The following is an 11,092-nucleotide window of genomic DNA, read 5'->3' on the forward strand; positions in this document are numbered from 1 at the left end:
CGGAGGTTGCAGTGAGCCGAGATCGTGCCACTGCACTCCAGTCTGGGAGATAGGAAAAGACTCCGTCTCAAAAAAGAAAAAAAAAAAAAAAAAAGAACTGGGATGGGAGATGACATGGTCTTCTAAGCAGGGGGCAATTGATCAGGATCACTGGCCTTTTCCCTGCCCAGCCCATAGATTTCCAAAAGGACATTCTCTAGTGAACCCACAGGCGGCTGGGAGTGGCCCGGGGTACCTTTCTATCAAGTTCTTTGAATAGTCGGTTGCTGTGGAGAGAGCAGACAGACCAGGTCTTTTGTGACAGCAGCGTGAGCCTAATCAGAGCTGCCAGAGGCCTGTGGGCTGGGGAGTCACACAGGCCAAGCAGCAGGCCCAGAAATGGGAAGTACTTGGGCTTCCTGCAACCTGGAGGTTCAAATTCCAGCCAGCTGACTCCGGATTTTACCCTGCTAGATCAGAGATGTCCTCGCCACTGCGCTGAGGTGCCAGTCCGGGAAGACCCAGCCCCAGCAGCGCTGACCTCATGCCACTCAGGGGCAAATTCCCCTTACCCCTAAGAGCTGTTTCCAGATGTAAACTGAAGCAAACTCTCACTACCAGAAGATTCCCTTGAGAATGTGGGCCCCAGAACAGGAATGTGATTGGAACCTGAGACAATAGGGATGGTGGTGGCTGTGTGGCCCCTGCCACACACAAAAGTGGAGAGAATATGCTCAGTCATTAACAAAACAAACTCAAGGATTTTAAAAATTTAACCAAGACCTAAACCTTACTTCAATCTTTTCACAATTGCCATATGTCTGATTTGATTTCAAGGAACTTCTCTGCTACAGGTGACACTGACTTCTAAAAATTAAACCTAGAAGAGGGGGACAGTAGTTAGTATTCGTGTGGCACAGGCTCCATGTTCTAAGTGTTACGTATGTCAACCCACACAGTCCCCACAAGCACTGCTTCTTGTGCAGATAGGGAACGGGGCGGGGATGGGGGTGCATTTGTGCCACCCGAGGGATGCAGCTGAGACCAAGGAGCAGGAAGGACTTCAGGAGACTCCCGGCATGAGAGCTTCATTCCAGCCTTCCAAGGAAGCTGGGACTGAGGAATGGGCCATGACCTCCCAGCTTTCTTTCCCTCTTACTGCTGAGCTGTGAGCTGGGTGCAGGTGCATGAGCAAGTCAACTAGCCAGATGGGCCAGCCTGTGACCAAGGCAGGAACTAGTGCAGGTGACCCCCCCCCCCCCAAAAAATGGAATTCTCTACTAAACTTTGGAGTCAGATGGAACTGCATGAAACCCTGGCTTTTAATCCAGTTTTTTCTTTTTTTTTTCCCCAGAGATGGGGGTCTTGCTCTGTTACCCAGGCAGAGTGCAGTAGTATGATCAGAGCTCACTGTAGCCTTGAACTCCTGGGCTCAGATGATTCTCCCATCTCAGCCTGTGAGTAGCTAGGACTACAGGTGCACGCCACCACACCCAGCTAATTTTTTATTTTTTGTAGAGACAGGATCTCCAGGTGTTGCCCAAACTGGTCTCAAACTCCGGGCTTCCAGCAACCCTCCTGCCTCAGCCTCCCAAAGTGCTGGGATTTCAGGTGTAAGCCACCACACCTGGCCCTTAACCCAGCCCAGTTTTCAAAGACGGCTTTTTTTTTTTTTTGAGACGGAGTCTCGCTCTGTCGCCCAGATTGGAGTGCAGTGGCGCAATTTCGGCTCACTGCAACCTCTGCCTCCCCGGTTCAAGTGATTCTCCTGCCTCAGCCTCCCAAGTATCTGGGATTATAGGCATGCACCACCACACCCGGCTAATTTTTTTAGTAGAGACAGGGTTTCACCATGTTGGCCTGGCTGGTCTCGAACTCCTGACCTCAGCTGATCCACCCGCCTCGGCCTCCCAAAGTGCTGAGATTACAGGTATGAGCCACTGTGCCCAGCCCAAAAAGGTTTTTTAACCCAGTTAAAATATTTAGCATCTAACACCAGGCCAGCTGTTTACCTACCCATCCAAGCTGTATTCTGTAATAGGAACTGGACACATCTACCTCACCTCAAAAAGTTTTTGTGAAAATTACAAAGGAGAAAGTGTCTGACACATAGCACTCAATGTTACCTATTATAAAGCTTGTTTTTGTTTTTTTTTTAAGGAAAAGATGTTTAAAGTGCATTTTATTTTTTTATTTTTTTGAGGCAAAGTCTCATTCTGTCGCCCAGGCTGGAGTGCAGTGGCATGATCTCGGCTCACTGCAACCTTTGCCTCCTGGGTTCAAGCGATTCTCCTGCCTCAGCCTCCCAAGTAGCTGGGATTACAGGCATGCGCCACCATGCCCGATTAATTTCTTTATTTTCAGTAGAGATAGGGTTTTACCATGTTGGCCAGGCTGGCCTTGAACTCCTGGCCTCAAGTGATCGACCTGCCTCGGCCTCCCAAAGTTCTGGGATTACAGGTGTGAGCCATCCCGCCCAGCCTAAAGTGCATTTTAATAGTGAATTTTTAAGAACTGCAAATTAAATAAAATGGCTTAAAAGATTAAAAAGGTTTAGTAACTTTTCTTTCCAATGAAATATAGAAACTGGAGGGAGGGGGATGAAACCAAATAAAATGCTCTCCCTGAGGACAGGAGGAATGTTCCCATGCCATCCACTCTGGTGCCGCGGGTCTCTGGGTTCACAGGACTGGCTGGGAGCCTCGAGGCTCTCAGGACCCAGCCCCCTTGGCAGTGGCATCCTGCCCAAGGGACTTGCAGGACATGTTTGCAATTTGTTTTTATTTTTAGGCACATCTGCAAATGCAGTTTGAAAAATACCAGTCCTCACAAAACCAGGGCAATTTTCCCGAGTTTTTCTAAAGCTGTAATTGTAGCTGCCTTCCTTATTCAGTCAGAGCACAACCTCATCCTCCGCATGCAGCCAAGCACGGCTGCACAACCCTGCCCGCGCGCCTGTGATTCGGCGTCTTAATCTCTGATTGCTTGCGTCTTTCTGAGTCTTGAGTAAATGTGCCATCTTCCTCAGCTAAGAAGTTCCACTTACATTCTCCCCAACCTCGTGGAGGGCTACCTCCTCACATGGCCCACAGGAGACTCTGCGTATTAATCTTGGCATGCAGAAGCTGAGGCTCAAAGTGGAAGGAGGGACCGCACATTCCAGCATCCAGCCATGTGACTGACTGCACAACGGTGACTAATTTTCCTAGGAGGTACAAGCTGAGTTTCCGCTGCACTTCCCATTTTTTCAAGTGTTTTATCTTGTGACCACACAAGCTAATTAGGGTTCGGGACAGTCGGGTGTATACTGCACCCCCAATCCTAAGCAAGCCTCGGTCCTTCGCTCTGCTAGCTCCATGCTCAAACCAAAACAGCCCCTAACATACAAGAAAAGGCCAGTAAATGACTTATTCAATTGAGCAATCAATGCCCTGATACTGATGCAACTGTGTTTCACTAGTCAGAAATAACTGAAAATCAGACAAGAGGAGAGGTGGCCATAGGTAGAAAAAAAAATTAAGAGGGCGATTGATTGACTGATTGAGACGGAGTCTCGCTCTGCTGCCCAGGATGGAGTGCAGTGATGCGACCTCGGCTCTCTGCAACTCTGCATCCCGGGTTCAAGCAATTCTCCTGTCTCAGCCTCCCAAGTAGCTGGGACTACAGTCATGTGCCACCACACCTGGCCAATTTTTGTATTTTTCAGTAGAGATGGGGTTTCTCCATGTTGGCCAGGCTGGTCTCGAACTCCTGGCTTCAAGAGATCCACCCACCTCAGCCTCCCAAAGTGCTGGGACTACAGGTATGAGCCACCACATCCACCCAAGAGGGCTGACTTTAAATACATGTTTCAACTTGGATTAAAAATTGCGGGGGGCGGGGGGCGGTCTAGGCGTGGTGGCTCATGCCTGTAATCCCATCACTTTGGGAGGCCGAGGTGGGCAGATCACCTGAGGTTGAGAGACCAGCCTGGCCAACATGACAAAACCCCGTCTCTACTAAAAATACAAAAATTAGCTGGGTATGGTGGCGCGGGCCTGTAATCCCAGCAATTTAGGAGGCTGAGGCAAAAGAATCCTTGAACCTGGGAGGTGGAGGGTCCAGTGAGCTGAGACAGTGCCGTTGCACTCCAGCCTGGGTGACAGAGCAAGACTCTGTCTCAAAAAAAAAAACAAAAACAAACAAACAAAAAAAACCAAGGTGGGGCAGGCATAGTGGCTCACACCTGTAATCTCAGCCAAAGACAGTTGGAACACTTGACTCCCGGAGTTTGAGACCAGCCTGGGCAATACGGTGAATCCCCATCTCTATAAAAAATACCAAAAAATTGCCGGCATGGTGGCTCACGCCTGTAGCCCCAGCACTTTGGGAGGCTGAGGCGGGCAGATCACTTGCGGTCAGGAGTTTGAGACCAGCCTGGCAAACACGGAGAAACCGCGTCTCTACTAAAAATACAAAAATTAGCCAGGTGTAGTGGCGGACACCTGAAATCCCAGCTACTCAGGAGGCTGAGGCAGGAGAATTGCTTGAACCTGGGAGGCGGTGGTTGCAGTGAGCCGGGATCATGCCATTGCACTCCAGCCTGGGCAACAAGGGCAAAACTCCGTCTCAAAAAAATTAGCCAGGCTTGGTGGCACAGGCCTGTAGTTCCAGCCACCTGGGAGGCTGAAGTGGGAGGACTGTTTGAGCCCAGAAGGTTGAAGCTGCAGTGAGCTGTGATCGTGCCACTGCACTCCATCCTGGGTGACAGAGTGAGACCCTGACTCAAAAAAAAAAAAAAGGAAGCTGGGCACAGTGGTGTGCACCCATAGTCCCAGCTACTCAAGAGGCTCAGGCGGAAGCATTGCTTGAGCCTAGGAGTTCAAGATCAGCCTGGTCAACACAGCCAGACTCTGTCTTACAAAAAATGGAGGGAGAGCATAGTATCAGGTGACCTGCTGAGAAAACTTCAGCTCTAAAACAAGAGTTTGTAAAAGTGGTTTTCATACTAAATTCAGAGACTAACATGCTAAGCATTCACTGCCCCTCTTAAAACAGCCCCTCTCATGTTTAACACTCTGAGGGCTGATACTGGCATGGAGAGCTCTTAGCTTGGCATGTGTGGGGAACTTGTGGCAGCTAATCCCAGAAACCACAAGAGCTCTGGGTTGAAACAATGATGTTGCAAGAAATACTGATGTATCAGAAGCGGAAGAAGAGCATTATCAAATTTGGAGAAGGAAAGACACTGTCAGAGCAAGGTGATACAAAGCACCAAAAAAATAAGTTTTTAGCACAGTTTTTTGTGTGTGACTTTATTTCTTTTTCTTTTCTTTTTGAGACAGCGTCTTGCTCTGTCACCTAGGCTGGAGTGCAGTGTGGCATGATCTTGGCTCACTGCATCCTCCTCCTTCCAGGTTCAAGTGATTCTCCTGCTTCAGCCTCCCGAGTAGCTGGGATTACCCACCACCACACCTGGCTAATTTTTGTATTTTTAGTAGATACAAGGTTTCACCATGTTGGCCAGGCTGGTCTGGAGCTCCTGACCTCAGGTGATCCACCCGCCTCGGCCTCCCAAAGTGCTGGAACTACAGGTGTGAGCCACTGCACCCAGTCATTTAAGTTTCATTTAAAAAATTTATCCCGGTCAGGCGGTGGCTCACACCTGCAATCCCAGCACTTTGGGAGGCCAACATAAGTAGATCACTCGAGCTCAGGAGTTCGAGACCAGCCTGGCCAACATGGTGAAACCCCGTATCTACTAAAAATATAAAAAATTAGCCAGGTGTGGTGGTGCATACCTGTAGGCCCAGCTACTTGAAAGGCTGAGGTGGGAGGATTGCTTGAGCCCGAGAGTCAGTGGTTGCAATGGGCCTAGACTGTGCCACTGCACTCCAGGTTGGGTGAAAGAGAGAAACCCTGTCTTAAAAATTCCCAGAGTAAAACTGACTTTCTGGGAGTGTATCATTCTATGAAAGATAACACATGTAGGCTAGGCATGGTGACTCACGCCTGTAATCTCAGCACTTTGGGAGGCCAAGGTGGGCAGATCACCTAAGGTCAGGAGTTTGAGACCAGCCTGGCCAACATGGTGAAACCCCGTCTCTACTAAAAATACAAAAATTAGCCAGGTATGGTAGTGCATGCCTGTGATCCCAGTTACTCGGGAGGGTGAGGCAGGAGAATCACTTGAATCCAGGAGGTGTAGGATGCACTGAGCTGAGATTGTGCCACTGCATTCTAGCCTGGGTGACAAGAGTGAGACTGCATCTCAGGAAAAAAAAAAAGAGAAAGATAACACACATACACATCCCTATAAACACCACTAAAAAGATACAGAATAGGTTTCCCATTCCAAAGATTGATTCTACAATTAATTCCCCAAGCTTACCTTAGCCAATGATGGAAACAATGCAATTAGGTTAGCAACCAAAATCTATCACTCAACACCAAAATTAAGCACCAGGCCAGGCACGATGGCTCACGCCTGTAATCCTAACACTTTGGGAGGCTGAGGCGGGTGGATCACTTAAGGTCAGGAGTTCAAGGCCAGCCTGGCCAATATGGTGAAACCCCATCTCTACTAAAAATACAAAAATTAGATGGGCGTGGTGGCACGCACCTGTAATCCCAGTTACTTGGGAGGCTGAGGCAGGAGAATCACTTGAACCCAGAAGATGGACGTTGCAGTGGGCCGAGATTGTGCCACTGCACTCCAGCCTGGGCAACAGAGTGAGACTCTGTCTCAAAAAAAAAAAAATTAAGCACCAGGAAAAAAACACTACATCCCAGCCTCCCATATACAAACACCAAATCATTTTTGCTGGTTGGCTAGCAACCTTCACACTTTATGGTTCTACATTATACAATTTGAGGTATTTAAACTTTTCATCATGGTGTCAATACAATTCATATAAACATGCTGTTTTCTTTCTCATTGCTTCCAGGGACTTTCTAGGCAGCGCTAAAAAGTAGTAGGTGAGACATTAATATAGGATATTACATTTTCACCTAATCAAACCTGTGTCAGGGCTCACTCCAATTTTTCTCTTTGTAATTATTGGACATTCTGCTATACTTCTGCTCACACAGGGGTGGCTTAGGAGCCAAGAAAGAACTCAAAGGGAGAGGATGTAAAGAAAATGTGTCGATATGGCACCTTTTAATAGATTGTTGAGATGCTGACTGTCTCATCTGCCAGTTCCTAACCAGCCTGTCTTCTTGCTGGGCATGGAGAAGGTAGGCGGAATCACATAAAACTTTCCCGTTATATTAGTTCTTCAGCAAGAAGATGGCATCTCTGGTAACAAAAAAAAAAAAAGGCTGGGCGCGGTGGTCCACGCCTGTAATCTCAGCACTATGGGAGGCCGAGGCTGGCGAATGACCTGAGGTCGGGAGTTCAAGACCAGCCTGACCAACATGGGAGAAATCTCCTCTCTACTAAAAATACAAAACTAGCCGGATGTGGTGGCGCGCGCCTATAATCCCAGTTACTTGGGAGGCTGAGGCAGGAGAATCACTTGAACCCAGGAGGCGGAGGTTGAGGTGAGCCGAGATCGTGCCATTGCAATCCAGCCTGGGCAACAAGAGCGAAACTCTGTCTCAAGAAAAAAAAAAGAAAGGCTGGGCGCGGTGGCTCACGCCTGTAATCCCAACATTTTGGGAGGCCGAGGTGAGCAGATCACGAGGTCAGGAGATCGAGACCATCCTGGCTAACACGGTGAAAGCCCATCTCTACTAAAAATACAAAAAATTAGCCAGGAGTGGTGGCACGCGCCTGTAGTCCCAGCTACTCCGGAGGCTGTGGCAGGAAAATCCCTTGAACCTGGGAGGCGGAGGTTGCAGCGAGAAGAGATCACGCCACTGCACTACAGCCTGGTGAAAGAGCGAGACTCCGTCTAAAAAAAAAGAAAGCACGGTGGCTCATGCCTGTGATCCCAACACTTTGGGAGGCCAGGCAGGCAGATCACCTGAGGTCTGGAAACCAGCCTGGGCAACATGGTGAAACTCCGTCTCTACTACAAATACAAACATTAGCAAGGCATGGTGGCACATGGACTGTAATCTCTGCTACTCCGTGAGGCTGAGGCAGGAAAATCGCTTGAACCCGTGAGGCAGACGTTGCAGTGAGCAGAGATCGAGCCACTGCACTCCAGCCCGGGTGACAGAGGAGACTCCGTCTCAAAAAAAAAAAAAAAAAAAAAAAACTCATGTTCCATGACAGGAGGTTTATGTGACAGATTTCAAGGGCCACACAGACACCAGCTAACCCAGCAGCAGCAACTGGCTGCTCTGGCTCCATCTTTCCTCTAGAATCCAAGAGGCTCTCTCCATTCATTTAGGAAATACGCACTGAATGCCTACTAAGTTATGAGACACTGGGTTAGAGGCTGGGGATGTGAAACTGTGAGGGAGATAAAAAATCTTGCCCAAGTCCCAGTACCCAGGGAAGCTTGACAGGCTCTTGTATGGTAGTATAAAGCCAAAACCTAGGGATGAATGGTTTAAAAGAAAAAGAGAAAAACGGACTGCAAGGGTGGAAGTGGGGAGCGGGTAACAAGAGAAAGTCCTCCATCCCGGCCGTTTATATACCTGGCTAGCCTGAAGGACTCACTTCCTTACCTCAGTTTCCTGCAACCGTAGCTTTCTGGCACTATGTCACGCTGCCCTGTGGCATGTTTACTATTTGTATTCAACCATTCAAAAGTTACTTTAAGGAGATGAACTGCACATTTCCAACTCTAGTGTGTAACCTTGCTCCTCCCGGCACTCTTGTCCAGTTAGCCTTTACGCGCAGAATTCTTCCAGAAAGACCACCTGACCAATCAATACAACTTTTATCTCTGTAAAAACACCTTGTTTAAAATATCTACATAGGGAGACGTAGGTAAACAAGCACACAAGGGCCTCCAAATCGGTGGTGCACAGCTCACGGATGAGGCAAGAGCAAAGCATGCGTGGGAAATCACGTTTATCATAGAGAGGGAAAGGAGCGGTCACGAGGAGCGGCGAGCGCCCCAGGCTTTAGGTTTGCGGCCGGCCGGCCAGGCCTCGCGCCAGCCCGGGTGCACACCCAAGGCGCCGGGCCCGCCTCCAGCTCCTGGGCAGCGGGAACCGCGAATCGCCGTGGAACGGCCGGGAAGGGAACGCTGCGCCCCCTGGCGGCGGGGCCCATCCCTCTCCGCTCCCGGCCGCCGCCGCCGCGGGCCGGCCTCGCTCCATTTGCAGCCTCCGGAGGCTTCGTTCCTCCGAGCGGCGGCTACCCCGGCCTCCCGCTCGCCGCCCGGCATCTCCCTGCAGTCCCCGCCCCCTGCTCCCGCTCCGACACCCCCTTCCACACGCCGAGCAGTGCCCCGCCACAGCCCCGCCGAGCGCGAGCGCCAAGCCACCGCGAGTACGGCAGAGCCTTCCGGCCGCCCCGGCCGCTCCATCGCGGCGCCCGGCGGGGGTGCGGGGCCGGCGCGCGGCGCGAGTGGGGCGGGCGGCGGCGGCGGCAGCGGCGGCGCGGACGGTTCCACCGCGCGAACCCCCCGCCCCCGCGCGGCGCGCGTGCTCCCCAGAACGCCATGGAGCCGCCGCGTTCCGAACGGGCACAAAGGGGCGCGCAGCACAATGGGCGCGGCGAGCCCGTGGGCGCCCGGCGCCCGCTCCGGTGGCTCGGCCCGCGCGGGGGTGGGCGCTACTACCGGCGGGCGCGCTCGGAGCAGCCCCCCTCCGCGTCCCCTCCCCTGCTCCCGCCCCCACCCCGGCATGGATGTTGCAGCCACTCTCCCGGCCGCTCGCCCCGGAGCCGCCAACGCTGCCGCCGCGGCGCGGCCGGCTTGATCCGCCCCGCACTTACCTGGGACGCGAGTTCTGTACTTTGCCGGGCGGGCCCGCGCCGAGTTTGGGCGCCACGTGGGGGGAAGGCGCGGGGCCGGGGAGTGGGGGCCGCGCGCGGAGGGCCTGGCCGGGGCGGCCCGGGGAGGCGCTGGGGGCGGCGGGCGGGCGAGCGCCGTGTATTTTCCCCTCTCTTTGTGTGTGTCCGTGCGCTGCGCTCTCGCGTGACGTGACGGGACTCCGTGTGTCATTTCCGCACAAGGACACAGGAGCCCCCGCTGCAGTGGAACCACAACCCCTCCGCCCCCACCCCCGGCCCGCCCCTCCCCCTCAGCGGGGCACACGCGGGACCGGCGGCGGCGGCGCTCGGGCGTGAACGGCCGCGGCGGGGAGCTCAGGCGCGCACTCCGGGGACCCAGGCGGCCCGGCGCGCTCGGCCGGCGCAGTGGCTCCACGTGGGCCCGCGCTGGCTGCCCGGGGCGGGGGCGGCGGCCGCGCACCCACGGCGCGCCGGGCAGGCGCCGCGAACAATGTCCCGTATACCCCATGTGTCCTCCCACCGCGAGTCCTTCCTCGGAAACGTGGTTTCTCAGACCCGAGAGTTTGGCCCCAACGGCTTTTTCTACTTTTTTGCCCCTTGCGGGACGGCGACTGTGCGGAGCTTGTCCCGCCTCGCGCCCACGCCTCTCCCGCATTTTTGTCTTTTGGGCCGCAGCCCAGGCCCCCGGGGCCGGTCTTCCCGCGCCGCGACCGGCACAAAGACCTTGGGGCGCGAGGGCCCGGGTGGCTCCTGAGGCCCCGCGGGGCGGCATGGAGTCCGGCGGGACCCGGGAGAGCGACCCTGGCGCTGGGAAAAGCTGGCTCTGGCCACTCCCCCTGCACGGTGGCCGCCCTCTGTTGTGAGCCTCAGAGCTAAAATCTTGCCTGCTACTTGCAACCCGAAGTTCTGGGGTGTGAGGCTGCGGAGCGAGAGCTTCGGAAGCGCCCGCGCTCACAGACACACACCCCACAAACACAAACCCACGGGCTGTCTGCGCCGAGCGCCTAAAATAGAAAAACACGAGTCACCAACTCAATAAAGGATGATTCTGTCTACTCCTAACTCTTGGACTGTAGATTCCCAGTTGATAAATACGAAATCTACCCCTCGGGTATTTTCTCAAGTCTCAGTGGCTGGGTGGGGGGAGGGGAAGGTGCTGGGTGAGAGTCAGGGAAGCCCAATTCAACAGTTTAGCCACGTTTGTATTTTAGGCAAACAATGAGAATGTAAATTTAAGAAAAATCCTTTAATTTGCCGATCAAAGAAAGTATAAAA

General features: G+C 52.9%; 1 protein-coding gene across 2 annotated transcripts in view; it reads right to left on the minus strand.

Annotated features, from left to right (window-relative positions):
• The window catches only part of BEND3 (BEN domain containing 3), a 50,159-nt gene extending 39,290 nt beyond the window's left edge, over positions 1 to 10,869 (minus strand). Inside the window, exon 1 of one of the 2 annotated variants that reach the window (XM_054557939.2) lies at positions 10,850 to 10,869. The gene's annotated coding sequence lies outside the window, so the exon portion shown is untranslated. Of the gene's footprint in view, positions 1 to 9,799; positions 10,225 to 10,849 lie in introns of those variants that run through there. The other variant, XM_024249194.3, reaches the window with a different exon arrangement.
• Between the last annotated feature and the right edge of the window lie 223 nt (positions 10,870 to 11,092).

This window comes from Pongo abelii, chromosome 5 (genome assembly GCF_028885655.2).
Source record: "Pongo abelii isolate AG06213 chromosome 5, NHGRI_mPonAbe1-v2.0_pri, whole genome shotgun sequence".
NCBI lineage: Eukaryota > Metazoa > Chordata > Mammalia > Primates > Hominidae > Pongo > Pongo abelii.